General features: G+C 41.3%; 1 protein-coding gene across 2 annotated transcripts in view; it reads right to left on the bottom strand.

Moving 5' to 3' along the window:
* pparg (peroxisome proliferator-activated receptor gamma) overlaps positions 1–18,207 on the bottom strand; it is a 150,460-nt gene extending 132,253 nt beyond the window's left edge. For both annotated transcript variants that reach the window (XM_078543450.1, XM_078543451.1), the window contains exon 1: positions 17,951–18,207. The gene's annotated coding sequence lies outside the window, so the exon portion shown is untranslated. The remainder of the gene's footprint in view (positions 1–17,950) is intronic.
* Positions 18,208–19,682: the final 1,475 nt, after the last annotated feature.

Here is a 19,682-nt window from a genome sequence, read left to right as displayed (position 1 = left end):
GAAGTGAAGGGGCAGGTGTTGCATCTTCTGCGTGGGAATGGGGAGGTGCCATAGGTGGGGGTTGAGGAGTAGGGGGTGATGGAGGAGTGGACCAGGGTGTCCCGGAGGGAACGATCCCTACGGAATGCCGCCAGGGGGGGTAAAGGGAAGATGTGTTTGGTGGTGGCATCATGCTGGAGTTGGCGGAAATGGCGGAGGATGATCCTTTGAATGCGGAGGCTGGTGGGGTGATAAGTGAGGACAAGGGGGACCCTATCATGTTTCTGGGAAGGAGGAGAAGGAGTGAGGGCAGATGCGCGGGATATGGGCCGGACACGGTTGAGGGCCCTGTCAACGACCGTGGGTGGAAAACCTCGGTTAAGGAAGAAGGAGGACATGTCAGAGGAGCTGTTTTTGAAGGTAGCGTCATCAGAACAGATGCGACGGAGGCGAAGGAACTGAGAGAATAGGATGGAGTCCTTACAGGAAGTGGGGTGTGAGGAGCTGTAGTCGAGGTAGCTGTGGGAGTCGGTAGGCTTGTAATGGATATTGGTGGACAGTCTATCATCAGAAATTGAGACAGAGAGGTCAAGGAAGGGAAGAGAAGTGTCAGAGATGGACCATGTGAAAATGATGGAGGGGTGGAGATTCGAAGCAAAATTAATAAATTTTTCCAGGTCCCGACGAGAGCATGAAGCAGCACCGAAGTAATCATCGATGTACCGGAGAAAGAGTTGTGGGAGGGGGCCGGAGTAGGACTGGAACAAGGAATGTTCCACATACCCCATAAAGAGAAAGGCATAGCTGGGGCCCATGCGGGTACCCATAGCCACACCTTTTATTTGGAGGAAGTGAGAGGAGTTAAAGGAGAAATTGTTCAGTGTGAGAACAAGTTCAGCCAGACGGAGGAGAGTAGTGGTGGATGGGGATTGTTCGGGCCTCTGTTCAAGGAAGAAGCTAAGGGCCCGAACCCACCCAGGATTACAGGTATCTCCGGGACATAAAATGTTTCTCGGACTGCTGTACCCGTCGCATTCTGAGATCCACACTCAGTGCCATGCACCGCCATATGAACACCTTCGACCTCTCCCTCCAGCAGCACCGCCGCACCCTTTTTCAAAGCTGCGCGTGCCCCCAATTTCATTTTATTCTTCGCCTCATCCGTCGCCTCAACAAGAAACTTTTTCTCTTTCTCTCAAGTGCTAAGGAACGCAAGCTCCAACAACTCATCGACACCAACACCCATCTGGGACCCTCCACCCCTGCTTGTCCCTCCGTCCCCACCCCATCTTCCAATCCCAGCCCCAGCCGCGTATTCACTATACCCCCTGACCTTCCCCTCTCCGATGCTGAACGTTCAGTGCTCAGCAAAGGACTTAGCTTCATACCCTTACGCCCTCATCTCAATGAATTTCGGGCTTGGCATGATGCTGAACTCTTCTTCCGCCGTCTTCGTCTCCATGCTCACTTCTTTGGGCAGGAGTCCTCTCCCCGTTCAACGGATCCTTTTACCCACCTCCAATATTCTCCCTCCACCTGGACCCCTCCCTCTGGATTCTTACCTTCTCTTGATCTTTTCATTGAGAACTGACGGCATGACATTAGCCGTCTCAATTTCTCTGCTCCTCTCACCCATTCTAATCTGTCTCTCTCTGAACTTACTGCACTCCGTTCTCTCAGGTCCAACCCCAACATTGTCATCAAACCTGCTGACAAGGGTGGTACTGTTGTTGTCTGGCGCATTGACCTCTACCTCGCGGAGGCTGAGCGTCAACTCGCAGACATTTCCTCCTACCTCTCCCTGGACCATGACCCCACCACAGAACATCAAGCCATTGTTTCCAGGATTGTCACTGATCTCATCTCCTCTGGAGATCTTCCTCCCACAGCTTCCAACTTGATAGTCGCCCAACCTCGGACGCCCCGCTTCTACCTCCTACCCAAAATCCACAAACAGAACTGTCCTGGCAGACCGATCGTGTCAGCCTGTTCCTGCCCCACGGAACTCATTTCTCGTTATCTTGACTCCCTTCTCTCTCCCCTTGTCCAGTCCCTTCCCACCTACATCCGTGATTCCTCTGACACCTTACGTCACATCAACAATTTTCAGTTCCCTGGCCCCAACCGCTTCCTCTTCACCATGGATGTCCAATCCCTCTACACCTCCATCCCCCACCAGGATGGTCTGAGGGCCCTTAGCTTCTTCCTTGAACAGAGGCCCGAACAATCCCCATCCACCACTACTCTCCTCCGTCTGGCTGAACTTGTTCTCACGCTGAACAATTTCTCCTTTAACTCCTCCTGGTCCACTCCTCCATCACCCCCTACTCCTCAACCCCCACCTATGGCACCTCCCCATGCCCACGCAGAAGATGCAACACCTGCCCCTTCACTTCCTCTCTACTCACCGTCCAAGGGCCCAAACACTCCTTTCAAGTGAAGCAGCATTTCACTTGCATTTCCCCTAACTTAGTCTGCTGCATTCGTTGCTCCCAAAGCGGTCTCCTCTACACTGGAGAGACCAAACGCAAACTGGGCGACCGCTTTGCAGAACACCTGCGGTCTGTCCACAAGAAAGACCCAAACCTCCCTGTCGCTTGCCATTTTAACACTCCACCCTGTTCTCTTGCCCACATGTCTGTCCTTGGCTTGCTGCATTGTTCCAGTGAAGCCCAACACAAACTGGAGGAACAGCACCTCATCTTCCGACTAGGCACTTTACAGCCTTCCGGGCTGAATATTGAATTCAACAACTTTAGATCTTAAACTCCCCCTCCCCCCATCCCCACCCCGTTTCTCCCCCTCCCTTATTTTTCAATAATTTATATAGATTCTTCTTTTCCCACCTATTTCCATTATTTTTAAATCTAAAACTAAAACTTTGTCAGTCTTTCCACCCCACCCCCACTAGAGCTGTACCTTGAGTATCCTGCCTTCCATTCTTAATTAGCACTTTTCTTAGATATCACCACCTTCAACACCTCTTTGATCCTTTTGTCTGTGAAGACTTTTCTTTTGCTATGTGTGCCTATTTGTGTATACTTGGATTGCGTGAAGGCTGGTGGGAAGCTTGTTCCACTACATACTACTGAGGAATGGACCAGGGTCCACTACAACAATATTGCCTAGGAAGGGTTCTTGCTTGATTCCAGTTTATGTGAGCACTCTCAAAGTGCAAAGTTCAAAAAATCTAATAATGATCACTTCGTTTTCAAGAAAATGGTATTTTGAAATAGAAAATTAAAATATATAACATATAAAACATAAAAATTAATATTCCAATAGAAGTAATGAAACTATTCTATCCCAGCTTCATATACATTCTTCTTTCCTAAAAGCTGTTCAAACAATTTCCATATTCCAGTGTTGCACAATCAGAATCCATTTACCCGTGTATTCAAGAATCAAAAGTAATCAATGTAACAGTAAATCAATCCAAATAGATGCCCTCAGTAGCAATAATTTAAGCTATGAATTTTGAAAGAATGCATGGATCTTAGAAGCATTTTACATATTCCAGCTGCATAAATGAATTTTATATATGTAAATATACAGTACCGTGGGTGTACTTGCACTGCATGGACTGTAGCAGTCCAAGGTGGCGGCTCACCATCACCTTCTCAAGGGCAACTAGGGATGGGCATTAATTCTGGCCTAGCCAGCGACACCCACATCCCATGAAAGAATAAAAAAAAATATCATTAATAACATCTCTGTCCATTGTTTTAGGCACTCACTTACTGCTGGATGTTCTAAATAGCTAACATACTGGTCACAAAGTAGTCTTGGAAAGATGTTTCAGCATTAGTGCCCAAATCCATTGATGTTGATGCTGCCAATTTAATGTTTGGCACTTCAGGGTACCATGTATGGGGATCAACTGGGGTGCCCTTGCATTTGTCATAATTATTGAATCAGGCCACTTTGGAATTTGCTGTGGTGTTTTGTAACAGTGCTGCAACACGCACCAATGGGGAGATTATTTTACCCATCTCTTTGTGCCAAAGAAAATGTGTGTTTTTGGATAGGTTCTTCAGAGTCAAACACTGAAGACCTCTGACGGGACAATGCAGAAAACCAACTCAAGGATAATTCTCAGTCGCGGGGATTGGAGCCGTGAAAATTTATTCAATAACTGTACTTGGACAGGAGCTACTAACACCAAAATTGAGTTTCTGTGCAGAGTCCTTCTGGATGTTGATCATTTTGCTGTTACTTAGTAGTTGTAGACAACATTGCCCAGCAGGTACCATAAGGGTATCAAATGTTTAGTGCATGTGGATAGCCTCAATGACATTAATTAAAGGTAATTTAATCAATCAATATAAAAACTTTGCAGATACATACACAAATATGAAGCTGAAAGTTCAATTAGCCAGCACTGAATGCTGAATTTATACTTACGTATGCACATCAGGTTTTTCATAGATTGACTGCCAAGTAAGAATGGCAAACATTTTCTACTATGACCTTTGATCAGGGAAATTATTCAACTTCTTTAACTAATTCAATGAACTTTCACTGAATGTGCAAAATACTTCTACATTACTGCGAAGAAAGCAAGATATCGCTACTGCCAATTTCTCAACATTAAACTTTAAAATGTGTAAACAGCACAATTGTTTTATTCATTACTGGTTTTCAATAGTCAGCCCAGGGCCGACTTAAAAGGGGAAAACTTTAAAACAGTCGTTTTAAAATAATGTTTTGCGTTTTTAAGAATTTTGAACTGCAACATGATATTTATTTTACCATGAAATCGTTCCAGGTGATACCGTCTCCACGTTCTTCAAATGAACAAAACGGTGCAGAAATAATGCTTTTTGCAGTGTAGAACTTGAATATTGCTGAAAAAAAGAGAGACAAGCTGCCGAAGCTTTTTGTCTTGCACCCATCAGGACAAATGCAAGAATGCCAAATTTCAAACAGTCACAATAATTTATGATACAGGAGGAAAGGGTGCCGATTGGTTGGCAAGTCAATTCTGATTGGCCAAGGCTTTGCCATGGGGAACTGTAAATTGTTGTGGTTGTTTGAAATTTGATATTCTTGCGTTTGTTCTGATAAGTGCAAGACAAAAAGCTTCAGCAACACGTCCCTCTTTTCAGCAATATTCAAGTAATACTTCTTTTACATTACTTTTTTTCTCCATTTATCAAAAATGAACATTTATCAGCTATTCTTTCTTCTTTATTCAGATGATTAAGCATACGAAGGTAATCACGTAGGCCTCAGCAATTTTGCTATCATTGTACCCTTTTTACTAACATGTAAAAATGTCACTGTGACTGAAAAACTTATAGAAACCAATCCCTGCAACATGATACTCATTTTAGTAATAAAGCTAATTTGATTATGTGGGCTATCTAGCAGGTTATTTTACATGGCACTCCAATTGCATAATTCATTGATAACTTCCAGTAAGAAACATAATGTTAATATCTGGAAGCCAAAATAATCAGCAGAGTGTTCTTTTACAAAGAAGAGAAAGCTAAGCAATATTTATCTTCATGATTGTTAACATCAAAAGATATAACACCCCATCTCAGTAAAAAAAAATACACTTATTGAAGTACTATTCATTCAGAATATCTTGCCAGAGTGGTTCTATGCAGGATGTTTACACCAAGGGTGCCTGGCAAAGATGACATAAAGGGGACCACACAAGTTATTACACGTAGTTTTGAAAGGTAGGTGATGATGAATGGAGATGGTGAGGTTCTAGAGTTCTCTCTGCTAAAAACAACCCAGTTTCCTCTAAAATTTGGAGACTCTGTCTTCTCAGTCTATTCCATAAGTTCACAACTTCTTGTAAACCGGCTACACCTAAGCTGTCTGGTTGCTCTCTCTTCCGAGGTCAAGTCATGACTTCATCATAGAAGAGTTTGCTTCAACAATGTTTACTGGAAAGTTACAACAATCACAGCAGAAGGAATGCATTGTGATTTTCATTCCCTGAAAGAACCTTTTTTCTGGTTAAATGAGGAATAGAAAAAAATCCTCCCATTTAGAATTTTGTCTGTAAGGGAAGGACTATATTATTTTTGGGAATATCTCGGATTGTGAGCTTTTTTTGTTTTTATTTGTCTTTATTGGTACAACTTCCATGCTTCATATAGCAACTGTTTATCTGATAACATAGTTGATTTAAGGTGATAAAAGATTTTAAGATATTGCTGAAAAAGAGAGACATGCGAAGCTTTTCGTCTTGCACTCATCAATGCAAAGAAAGAAAGCCTCAACATGTCTCCTTTTTCAGCAATACTCAAGTTTGGTACTACCAAACCACGATTTTAAGATAATTGGCAAAAAAACCCAGGGGACAAATCAGGAGAATTTTTTTAACGCAGCGACTTGTTACGATCTGGAATTCGCTATCTGAAAGGCTGGAAGTGACCAGTCCAATAGGAACTGATGAAAGGAAATTGAATATGAAAAGGAGAAATGTGCAGGTCTATGGGGAAAGAGCAGGGTAGTGAGACTAATTAGATAACCCTTTCAAAAGAGCCGACACTGAAAAGATGGGCTGAATGATCTTCTGTCCTGTATGATTCTACGAAGTAACAGAACATCAGCACATAATAGAGAGAAAATATAAAGCCTACATCATTATTTTCCAAAAACTATTTAAAATATACTATAAGAGCTAGCACTTCGGTCAAAAAGTACTAACTCATGCATGTCTATTAATGTAGTAGATATTCTTTAACTTCTATAATGTAGAGATGTTTTGTGCATTGAGGGAAAACTTCAATCAAACTCTCATAAAAATACACAGTAGTAAATGTAAAATTCTCACATCATCAGTAAAAGAATTTCAGACAAGTAACCTCTCTAATTTAGTTCATTATCAAAACAAGTAAACCCAGATTCCACGTTATAATAATAGAGAGAAGCTCCTATCATTTCTCTCTAGCACGAGTTTCAGAAAAAACACCCCAACAATTTTTTCCACATTTTTAGGAAGAGCTTGGGACATCTTCAGCCCAGTTCCTAACAGAATGAATGTACAACATGAAACTGATCAAAATTGGATAATAACTTGACAGGATTGTTCAAGGTGCCAATGATGATGTATTGGTTTGGTACATGGAGCTGCTCAAAATGTTGTGAGGAGTTGGTAGAAGGGGCTCTACCCTACATCGAACCTGTACCCTGTACTGTATCTGACATGTGACTGCTTGATGCTAATAAGCCTAGAGAAACAGCAAAGGGAAGAAACCATTGGTAGGAACTGTTTATAGGCCACGAAACAGTAAGGGTAGTGTGGAGCATGGTATTAATCAGGATATGAGAGAGGCTTGTAGCATGGGTAGCACGGTAATCATGGGTGACTTCAATCTGCATATTGACTCGGTAAACCTAATGAGCACTAATCCTGTGGAGGACCAGTTTCTGGAGTGTGTCAGGGGTGGTTTTCTAGAGCAGTATGCTGAGGAACCGACTAGAGAACAGGCTATTTTAGATCTACTTTTATGTAATGAGAAAGGGCTAATTAATAGTCTTGTTATAAAAGAACCTTTAAGGATGAATGACCATAATATGATAGAATTTTACATTATGTTTCAAAGCGAGGTAGTTCAATCTGAAGCCAAAGTGTTAAATTTGAACAAAGGAAATTATGAAGGTATGAGGGGCAAATTAGCTGAGGTGGATTGGGAAAATACATTAAAGGTATGGCGGTACACAGGTGATGGATAGTCTTCAAAGAATTATTACCTAGTTTAGAGCAATTATACATTCCTTCAAGGCATAAAAACCCAAAAAGAAAAGTCAGTCAACCATGGCTAACAAAGTAAGTCAAGGATTGTATAAGATTAAAAGAAAATGCCTATAAAGTTGCCAGAAATAACAAATAGCAAACCTGAGGATTGGCAGCATTTTAGAATACAGCAAAGGAGAACCAGAAATTGATAAAGGGAGAATAGAATATGAATGCAAACTAGCATAAAACATAAAAATGGACTGCAAAAGCTTCTCTAGGTACATAAAAAAGGAAACATTTGGCTCAGAGAAATGAGCCAGGAGAATTTATAATGGGGAATAGGGAAGAGGCAGAGAAACTCATTGATTACTTTGTGTCTGTCTTCACTCAGGAAGATACAAGAAATCTTCCAGAATTAGAGATCCAAGGGACTAGGGAGAATGAGGAATTAAAGGAAATCAGTATTAGTAAGAAGGGTGTATTGGAGAAATTAATGGGACTGAAGGTTGAAAAGTTCCCGGGGCCTGATACTCTACATCCCAGATTGTTGAAAAAGGTAGCTATGGAGATAGAGGATGCATTGGTGATCATCTTCCAAAATTCTATAGATTCTAGAACAGTTCCTGCAGATTGGAAGCTGGAAAATGTCACCCCACTATTTAAGAAGTTAGGGAGAGAGAAAAAGGGGAACTACAGACCAGTTAGCCTAACATTAGTAGTCAGGAAAATGCTAGAATCTATTATATAGGACATGATAAATGGACACTTGGATAATAATGATCTGATTAGGCATAGTCAACATAGATTTATAAATGGGACATCGTGTTTGATAAACCTGTTGGAGTTTTCTGAGGATGTTACTAATAGATTGATAAAGGGAAGTTGGTGGACATTGTATACTTGGATTTACAGAAGGCTTTTGATAAAGTCCCCCACAGGAGGTTGGTTAGCTAAATTAAAGTGCATGGCATAGGAGGTAATATACTGGCATGGATTAAGGATTGGCTAACAGGCAGAAAACAGAGAGCAGGAACAAATGGGTCATTCTCATGTTGGCAGGCTGTGACTAGTGGCGTACCACAAGGATCAGTATTTGGGCCCCAGCTGTTCACAATATATATCAATGATTTAGATGTTGGGACCAAATGTAATATTTCCAAGTTCATGGATGACACAAAGCTAGGTGGGAATGTGTGTTGTGAGGAAGATGCAAAGTGGCTTCAAAAGAATTTGGATAGACTGTGAATGGGCAAGAACATAGCAGATGGAATAATACATGGAAATTTGTGAGGTAGGAGGAACTTTGGTAGAGTAATGAATGTGGAGAGTATTTCTTAAATGGTAAGAGATTAGAAAGTGTAGATGTACAAAGTGACCTGGGTGTCCTCGTCAATAAATCACTGAGAGCTAACATGCAGGTGCAGCAAACAATTAGGAAGGCTAATGGTATGTTAGCCTTTATCACAAGAGGACTTGAGTACAGGTGTGTCTTGCTTCAATTGTATAGAACCTTGGTTAGACTGCACCTGCAGGACTGTGTGCAGTTTTGGTCCCTTTACCTTAGGAAGAATATTATTGCTATAGAGGGAGTGCAACAAAGGTTCACCAGACGTTCGCGGGATGGTGAGACCGTCCTATGAAAAGAGATTCTGGAAACTGGGCCTGTATTCGCAAGAGTTTCGAAGAATGAGAAGTGATCTCACTGAAACCTACAAAATACTTAAAGGGATAAGACAGGGGAGATGCAGGCAACATGTTTCCCTTGGCTGAGGAGTCCAGAACCAGGGGACACGATTTCAAAATGAAGGGGAACCCACTTAGGACCAAGATGAGGAGAAATGTTTTTACTCAGAGGGTTGTGAACCTTTAGAATTCTCTACCCCAGAGGGCCGTGGAAGCTCACTCATCGAGTTGTTTAAAGCAGAGACTGACAGTTTTCTAAATACCAATGACAAAGGAATAAGGGGATAGTGTGGGAAAAAGTCATTGAAGTGGATGATCAACCTACTCCTGCTCCTATGTTCATATGGAGTCAAGTGTTCCATTCAATAAATTCATATAAATTATGATTAAATTACCATTAAAATTGAGCCAGTGACACATCATAAGATTACTGTTAATCTGTCTAAATAAATAAAAGTCTTGTGTCTACCATATTTTGAAACTATTAAACATGCAAAACTTTCGTTACACCTGCACATGATCGGCTCAAATATAATTTAGAAATGAGTAACAAATCACTACTAACCAGTAGGATATTTAGTAAAAATAGTAAACAGGTATGAAAACGACCAAAATCCAACTATCCGTAAATATCTACTAAAAAACAATAGAAGTGGAAATAAAGTACAATATAGAGGCTTGGATCTTCCTGTTGGCAGTGAAACTGTGGCTCATGCCACTGACTGCACAATTTGTAGTTTGCAGAGAAAACTTCCTCTTCTTGCTGCAGCATGGGTCTAATACTGGGATAAGCAGCATGGGTTTCCATGTGGCGCACTAGTAGTGAAACTATGTTCCCTTTTGATGTCACAAGCTGGTGACAAGCCCCTGAAGTCTGTGTTCAGCTCAATGACAGGCAAGTTTTTTTTTAATGACATTTAACATTTATTAAAAAAAACAATTAGGACATTTTAAAAACTGTTATTAGTTTTAAAATTATGTTTAACACTTTTATAACAGTCTGTCCCTTGGACATTAACACTCCATTCAAGTCATGGACTTGAACCCATGACCTTCTGAAGTGCAAAGGTGAGATTGTGACAACTCAGCCATGCTGATATTCAAATAACAATAGAGGATGAACACTTCATGTATGATATTTTACCATCTGCTACTGTCGCATTTGCTTAAAATAAGTCCACTAAGACCTGATTAAAAGAGTAAACAGAAGAATGCCACACTGTATCAACTATTATTCTCAGTAGTAATATCCTGGCTAAGTCTTTCAACGCTCATCTTGCCTGACTGCACCTGCTATCTCACCCACCTTGGAGGAAAACCCCTCCAACTAGTTCTATTTCTGACATCGGCAGGACTGAGGTTCCAGAGGAAGGTGGGGAGGTAAGTCAGGGGAATAATGAAGAACATTTTTTTCGCAAAGATCAATACTGACAGAATTCAATAACTTTGCTCACTTACATCTGTGCCTATCAGCTCTAACTTTTTACACGTAAAAAATCCATGCAAGTTGTGGGTAAATAGGCAAAATTTATGAATTGGTGGTCCCTGCCTCTTTCAAATTAGAGACGGTAGGACCAGCCACGTAGGCTTCTCTGGACCCTATTCAGATGCACCGCAAGTTCCTGGTTTCAGTATAAGTGAGCTTGCTGGAAGTTGTGGTGCTGCTGCGGCCCTCAGCAGTGGCAAATATCTCAACATTTGCTGCTATTAGGAGTACAAGATCCAGGCTATTATATAAAAATGGAGAGTGGTCTCAGAACTACAAAAGCACTATGCATGTGGTGAACATAATGACCCAGAATTTGCTGGAAAAACAATGGTGAGTTCAATGTACTCGTTGTTAGTGTGTAAATTGCCCAATTTGTGAAGAGGGAGAGGCACCTTGCAAAAACAGCCGTTCATCATTAACTTCAAAATGAAATTCAAGAAATCATTGCATTAGCAGCAAATATGCAATAAACTAGGCTTGTCCAACCCATGGCCCACAGGCCACAGCCAAGCACTCTAAGTCTCTGTATCTGGTCCGCAGAGCGAATGTTCAAATTATGGGTAAGTTCAATGAAAGTTTCTGCAAGGAGCTGCGCCTCCAATCACAGGCCGTTTCTCTCCCACGTTTGCTGCCAGTCTCTGATTGGAGTAGTGAGCAGTGGGAGGATGAGTGCCTTCTTTTTGTTTTCACAGCACACGCTTTCTCCATCTTTGGCTGCACTCTCTCTCTCTCATCCTCCCACGCAGATGCCAGCCCTCTGAAGGAGCAAAGGGCTCAAGATAGGTGGAACAGGCCAGGGAGGCCACGAGGAACAGCAGAGTTGCAGCAATAGCACCTGCCTGGCCTCCTGCCTGCCCAAGGCAGCTGGAGTCCCAGACAGGGTGGAGTGAGGAAGCGTGTCTCCTCACAGTGTTCCGTACACCTCCTCCCTGAGATGTCCAAACCTCCTGGGCTGGTTGGGGAAGAGTGAGTCTTTCTGAGTGAATGAGTGAGTGAGAGCAAGACCTATGAGACTGGAGTGAGCCGGACACGTGCACACTCATACACACGCCCTGCCCTCCTCCTCCCTCCCGAAAAACCCACCCACAAAGCCGGCCAGGAGAGGAGGAAATTTTAGGCTGATAGACAACCCGCTTCTGATCCCTGCTTTCGTACGAATTCCATCAAGGCCAGCTCAGAGTGTGTGCCACCACAGCCCCCGTCCCCACCCCTTCCTTGGTGACCAGGACTTGGGTCCTAGCCTGTCTCTCTAGATGTGCTTAAGTGAAAAGGCAAAAAAGGTTTTTATTGGTTAACTCTGCTGCTTGGCACTTTTTAATGGTCATTTTTATTAATTACTCTTTTTTTTAATTATCAATTTATTGCTTTGACATTGATTTTCTTTTTGAAATCCACATTTAATGTTGTGCCAAACCTTATCTTGCTGAAATTTGCTCATTGGCCCCTTGAATGAGAAAAAAATTGAAGCGATGCCCCCCACACAAAAAGGTTGGGCAAGCCTGCAATAAACTAACTACTGAAAGTTAGGGCTAATGCTTAACAATGTAAGGATCCTTCTAATGCCACTCATCAACTCTGGTTGAGAAAGGGGATATCTGAAACTGTGAAGTCTCAGCTGTAGGTATAATAATTTGTTCTGAGAAATTTTTAAACTTTAAAGAAGATTTCTTACTTTTCCTGCCTTTCTCATTTTTCTTGCTCAATCCAAATCACCCCTTCCTTTGTTTTATTTCTTTCTGTACCTGATTTGACTAATTGACCTTATTTTCTTCTCCCTGTCCTTTTGTTTTTATCCTTAAATCTCATTGGTTAAGGAGACAAACTGTTGGTTATGTCCTTTACCAAGATACCTGATGCCTTGTTGTACCTGCTCGCCATTATCATTGCATGCTTCCTGCAATTTGTGCACAAAAATAAAATTGAGCAACTGACAGGCGAGGAAAAGATCCTAACTGACGGGGCACATCCATCCCAGAAAATGCTGAGCCATTGTTACATGACTATTTTAGCACTTTAGGTCAAGCACCTATCATGACATGACCACTCCCACACTTATGTAACTGTAACAGAGGTGCCCTGCTGAAATGTCACATTGAACCTGCAAACTCACCAGACAATACCGCAATAACCTGAATCTGATAGTTGTTAATTCGAGGAGTTGTTGTCAAAATAAATGCACCTTCCCCAGAGTATGTTCGGAGTTGATAAAGTCAGCCTCAGAAATGAGATGTAATGAAAACAGAATTAATGTCCACCGGAGATACAACTATAGCTCAGATGGAAACAAGGACGAAATAGGGAGTGCTGTTCACAATCACGGAAACCAGAACCATATAATTGACAAATTAGAGTGACTGTCGAGCGGTTTTCGAGCTGCTGTCAGTGGTAATCGGGGAGAAGCGCTGTCCTGTGCTTCTGGAGCTGGAGAAGGTGACTCTAGCGTGGCAATAGTAAGGACACTAGATTGAAACACATTAAATCTGTTGCTTAAGGAACTTTCCAGTTGTCAGAAATCACGGTAATCCAACACCCCAAAGTCGGCTGGCATCAATTCATTAAAGGGATCTCAGAAGAAAACCAAATCCTCTCCAGTACTTTGTTTAGATCTTCTCGCATCAAATCCTGAATTCAAACTACAAGGCAACAGCAACCCCTCTGCCCTGTCACTGAGCAGCAAATCATGAGTATGTTGTGAAGAGAACATAAGGAGGTTGCAAACATATAGATAGGTTGAGTGAGTGGGAAAAAATCTGGCAGATGGAGTATAATATAGGAAAATGTGAAGTTGTTCACTTTGGTAGGAAGAATAAAAAAGCAGAGTATTACTTAAATGGAGAATGGTTATAGAATTCCAAGGTGCAGAGGGATCTAGGTGTCCCAGTGCATGAGTCACAAGAAGTTAGTACGCAGGTACAGCAAGTAATTAAGGAGGCTAATGAAATGCTATTCTTTATTACGAGAGGAATTGAACATAAAAGTAAGCATGTTCTACTTCAGTTATACAGGGCATTGGTAAGACCACATTTTGAATAGTGTGTGCAGTTTTGGTCTCCTTATTTAAGAAAGGATGCAAATATGTTGGAGGCAGTTCAGAGGAGGTTTACTAGATTGATACCTGGAATGCGCAGGGTGTCTTATGAGGAAAGGTTAGACAGACCGAGCTTGTTTCCACTAGAGTTTAGAAGAGTGAGGGGTGACTTGACTGAAGTATAAAAGATCCTGAAGGGTATTGACAAGGAGGACATGGAAAGGTTGTTCCCTCTTGTGGGTGAGTCCAGAATTAGGGGGCACAGTTTTAAAATTAGAGATTTCTCTTTTAGGACTGAGATGAGGAGACATTTTTTCTCTGAGGGTTGTGCGACTTTGGAAATCTATGCCTCCGAAGATGGTGGAGGCAGGGTCATTGAATATTGTTAAGGCAGAGATAGACTGATTTCCTTGCCTAACAAGAATCTAAGGTTATTGGGGGTAAATGGGAATGTGGAATTCGAAACACAAACAGATCAGCCATGATCTTATTGAATGGCAGAGCAGCTTGATTGAGGAGCCAAATGGCCTACTTCGCCCCACTGTTTCCTATGTTTATAGATTAGCACCTGCATTGTAGCTTTTTATAAGAGCAAATCTTTATTTAAGCAATAATTTAAGATGAAGTATTTAAGGCCGGCTTTGAAATTGACTCAGACATGGATTATTCGGTCATTTATTAACGGGGTGCTGAACCTTATGGCATTGTACCCCAAACAGGGGAAGGAACTATAGGAAAGGAAGAGCAAAGCTTTGCGTGCCGAAGGTAGGTGACGATCGTGCCACATGTTTGCAGACTAATAATGCAGATTTTACAACACTCACTTAAAAAGCAATTTTAGATACAAGTGCCATAAGTTGTCCAAATTAAGGAATGCCCACTCTCAATTTTCAACTTTCAGGAATGATGTAAAGGATGAATCACCATAAATTAAAATTGAAAATGTACATAGCTGTTCAGTGAGCTATATTTTTAGTAGCAATTTATAGGAGATATGGCGAATCCAAACCTTATTTTCTCAGTAGCACAGAGGTTTTATTATGTAGTATTATAAAGAATACTCAAAGAAAAAGCAAAGTCACTAGATAATTTACATAAAGTAAGGGTCATGTTATGGTTAATTATATGGTTAGCACATTACAATCTGAGTTTCGAGGTTCTGAAGTTTTGATGGTGTTTGTGCCACTGATCAGTTCTGAAACCAAGATTTTTTCCCTCTAACAATGGCAGATAAACCCCACAGTCTTCAGATCTCAGATTGGGACAGGTATACTACATAGTGTGCGCATAGTGACTTGAACTTGCTGACTTACAACATATCACTTTACAGCTCAAGAAACATTAAGATTTTCTGCAATAGTTAAACTTTCTTTTGATAGTTGATGTTTTTGTTTGAAGGGTATGGCAAAAGTTTGAGTAGGTCAATATTTGTAAAAGCCCCCAAAAGTAGAAAAGTATGAAGGCCGCTGCTCCAAACTAACCACTAATTTGTATTTAATATACGAAATATTGAAAGTCTAGGTAGCACAGTACATTTTTCTTTGTCATGTTGTCATCCATTTTCTACAGGTGTGCTTTTATTATAATATTGCAACTACTGTCCCTATTCCCATTTTAAAATGTGAATTTGAAGGATGAAAGCCAGCAATAATGTAAGCTGTTATAGGTTAGGCAAAATCAAAGGTGACAACCAAAGATATAAGTTTGAACTTGAAATGCTATAAAATGGCTGTGTCTGAAAATACGCTATTTTTGTTGTCCTTAATGATAGATTGTCACTTTTTAAAATTAAAATAAACTTTCTGTACACAAAAGATATGGGGTATCAATAAATACATTGCTCCTATCTGACAACTTTATAAACAATGCAAGACCAAATTAAAACAGAAAATGCTGGGAATACTCAGCAAGTTGGACAGCATTTGTGGAGAGAGAAACAGAGTTAATGGGCACAATTTCTTCAGCTTTGGTGGTTGGGGGAGGGGGGGGGGGGTGAGTGCGTGCAGGAAACATACAAAAAAATCATCAAGATGGGTTTGTAAACATGGATAATGTGATATACCACTACTACATGATTTAGTGCTGCGTCATGAGCTATCAAGTCAGCTTACCTTGCTCTCTGGAACGTTTATATTATTTAGGGCTTCAGAAATGATTTCTTTTCACTAATTAATTGAACTAATGTAATGTATCGAGTTAATAAACCAGAAGTGGAAACATATAGTCATCTTTAAAATAAAAAGTGAATGGAGCATCCATCCCAACCTCCCCTTTCTCAATAGGACAGTGAAAGTTTTGTATTGTATGAATTCAGAGCTAGCAATTTAAGTATAATTGGAGATTAATTCCTTAATATAAAGAATTGTTCGCAAAGTGTTCCCACCTCCCTAAAACTTTTCTAGAGGCGGTTTCAGGGAGATGACAGCTACGTACCCAACAATGGCAGGAAGCCAACAAAAGGCAATTTTTGGCTATATTTTTAAGAGAATTGAATTTTGCAGATGGTGCATGGGACATCCACCTTGTCTGAAATTCGGTTACTCATAGGAGAGAGGGCACAGCAGGAGGTCAGAGTGCCATGAGGTGCATATACAGTTTTCACTTTGACCAAATTGGCAATCCTCAGGCTATCCGCCTGCAAATGGATCCATCAGATAGCTCCAGACTGAAGGATTTGCTGCTGGTCCTATCATCAGCATTGTGTCTCCATCTTGTGCAGTCTTCTCCTGCTCCATTCAGCTCATCATCACTCAGCCTCCAGTGGGGTTGCCGGCTTCCCTTCACTTCGGGCGCAGTGATTGGCCCTCCTGCGTTGCTGGGCCTCCCATCTTCCCTATTTGGGTGGCGCATTTGGAGGCAGCCTGCAAATTGGTCATCTCCTGTTAAAATTAAGCTGATGGCAGTAAACAGAGATGGAACCCAGGACTGGTCCCATCTCTGGATTATTTTTCCAGTTGGAAAAACTCAGCTCAATGTTTCAGGTTGTGATCTTTCATCAGAGCTTCAGTAAAAAAATGTACACGTGTCTAGATTGTGCTCTATTGGTTTGAAATCAAGTTGTGCTATTAGTAACAATTTGAAACATTCAAATGTAATTTCTTTGTCTAATGTTTCAAATGTCTTTATTGGATTTATTTCAAAAATGGTTAAACACCCTTGTATAATCACCAAATAGAGGAATTTCCTATGAATGGTAACATCAGTAATATTTTACAGAATGATTTCAACTCCTGTTTTATCATGAAAAACATTCAGGCCACTGAATAATACTTGTTTTACTCCTGTGACATTTCAATGGTTTTATTGGAGGTTTTCGAACAAGTGACGAAAATTAACAAACACAATAACAGGTAACTTCCATCCCCACCAAGGTTCAGCACCTGTAGAAGTATCAGGTACAGTGACCTAGATAACGTGATATACCCACAGCTAGATCACTTATTGTTGTGTCATGAGCAATCAAGTGGGCTTACCCTGTTTTGTGAAATGTTTATCATATTTAGGGCTGCTGAAATGAGACATTAATTAATGAAAACAAATAATTCACAGCATCAAATTAATAAACCAGAAGTGAAAATATATAGTCATCTTTAATTTAAAAAGTGAATGAAGCATCCCAGCCTCCCCTTTCTCAATAGGAAGGTTAAAGTTTTGTATTAAAACAGGAAATGCTGGAAAAACTCAGCAGGTCTGGCAGCATCTGTGGAGAGAGAAACAGAGTTAATGTTTCCAGACTCGTTAACCCTGTTTCTCTCTCCAAAGATGCTGCCAGACCTGCTGAATTTCTCCAGCATTTTCTGTTTTTATTTCAGATTTCCAGCATTCGCGGTATTTTACTTCTGTCTTAAAGTTTCGTCTTGCATGTTTTCAGAAGCAGTAATTCAAACACAATTGGGGATGAATTCCTCAGCACAATAGTTTGCAAAGTGTTATTTCCTCTCCCCCCCCCTAAACTCTTTCCACTCGCTTGAGAAAATTACTCGACATTTAAACACTCTTGTACTTCACCACGTTCCAATGTATTGATTTACAGGCTGTTACATCAGCGCTTTCTAACGCCACTAACCTTGACTCTTCAAACATTCAGCAAGAATCTCAGTCGCTTCCTCCCGTGACAGTTCTTCAGCAGCCGGCGCTACTTCACCTCATTCCAGAAGGTAAACACTGACAAATCCCACCCGCTCCCTACAGCCAGAGCTCGCAGGTTTGCTCCGCTCTGGCTCAGGTGCTCCAGGGGGCTGTCCTGTCAAGGGGTGCGCGACTGTCACAGGATTCCAGCCACGCGTTCCCAGTGGCAACAAGCGAGATTGTCGCAGGGTTCGAGCGGACGGGAGGGTCTGAAGCGCGCGTCACAATGACTGTGCCCAGACGGGCAGTCGCCGCCCGCTGCCACTTGAGTGCGCGAGCGAGAGAGCGAGAGGGCGCGCGCCCGTCAACACGGAGCAGGCGCGCCCCCCCTGGCTCATGTGCAGTAGCTGGAAGCTGACGATGAGGCGTCCGGAAGGATAATTCATGAGGCTCGGTTAGTGTAGCGCCGCATTGCTTTCTGTTGTCCTCCCAATTAACCACAAGGCGCCACTTATTGTGTAAAAATCATGCTTTGTGGTCTGCAGATAACTTTTCTTCTGAGTAGTCATGATCCTCGCTTTATTTTAAGGTTTCCTCAAGCTAAGTGGGGGAACTTCTAACTTCAGTTTTAACACCAGTAAAGTTTCATACGCAATTCAAGAATGGCTTTGGCATGCTGAAGCAAGTTTTTACAAGGTTTTGTATTTTAAGTGCTAATATACACAACATTCCTTCACTTGTAAAGTGGAAAGGAGCAATGAAAATGTTGAACACGCAAGAAACACACCGCAGGGATCAACATCTATAAAAAGATAGGTATGAGATTTTGGAGGTTTCCATGCATCAGAGCATATTTTAGTGTAGGGAAAACATATAAGTACATGAAAGCCCAAAGGGGAAAGACAAAATAAATGAACATAAAACTGGTATTACATTTCTTGAAAAAAAAAGTCAAATTTCTATCTTGGTATGCATTCATATTCCTTTTTTATATTTTAATAGATTTTCATCTTAAAATATATATTGGATTTTTAACATCCCTGCTTTTCTTGTCTCCCCCACCCCCCATGATTCTTTTGGCTCTTTCCCCTACTTTCCTCATTGCCATCCATTTTTCCTTCTTTCTCTCCTTCACTTTCCTCACTCTCTTTTCCCTTCATTGCCATCCAGTCCACTCAGCCTTTCAGGGTCACCCACTCTGTCCTGTCACCTTGATGTGCACTGGCTTTCCCTTACTGTTTTTACACTTCTGCCCATTTCCACTGTCAACTGCTTCCCCAATACAGTTATAACATCTGCACTTGGATTTTCATTCCAATCCCAAATTCGAAAGAAGACACAATTGCTACAAGACTCAATTACCTCCCAAAATGCATGCATTGTGTTACATAATTAACCCAGGCCCATTGCAAACTGCATGCTGCTTACTAATTTAAATTATTTTTTTTTTGCTATTTGTCCATGGGATGTGGGCATTGTTACAATTATGAGGTTTATAAATTGTAAATATTTTGGGACTGTAGCTTTAAATTTAGAGTATTTGAAGGGGGTCATGTGACCTGTTTTGAAGTCTGACTAACTGTAAGCTCAGGTGGATTGATTTGTTAGAGATCAAAGGAAGGTTTAAATTGTTTTACTGAAAAGAAGGTGCAAGGTATTTACGCTTGGAGATGATGTCAGCAGTCTCTGAATTTACCATAAGTAGATTATGAGTCTCCCAAAGTCCCAGA

This window comes from Cetorhinus maximus, chromosome 6 (genome assembly GCF_964194155.1).
Source record: "Cetorhinus maximus chromosome 6, sCetMax3.hap1.1, whole genome shotgun sequence".
In the NCBI taxonomy this organism is placed as follows: Eukaryota; Metazoa; Chordata; class Chondrichthyes; order Lamniformes; family Cetorhinidae; genus Cetorhinus; species Cetorhinus maximus.
Note: the sequence above shows the minus strand (reverse complement) of the source record. Positions and strands in the feature narration are given on the sequence as shown.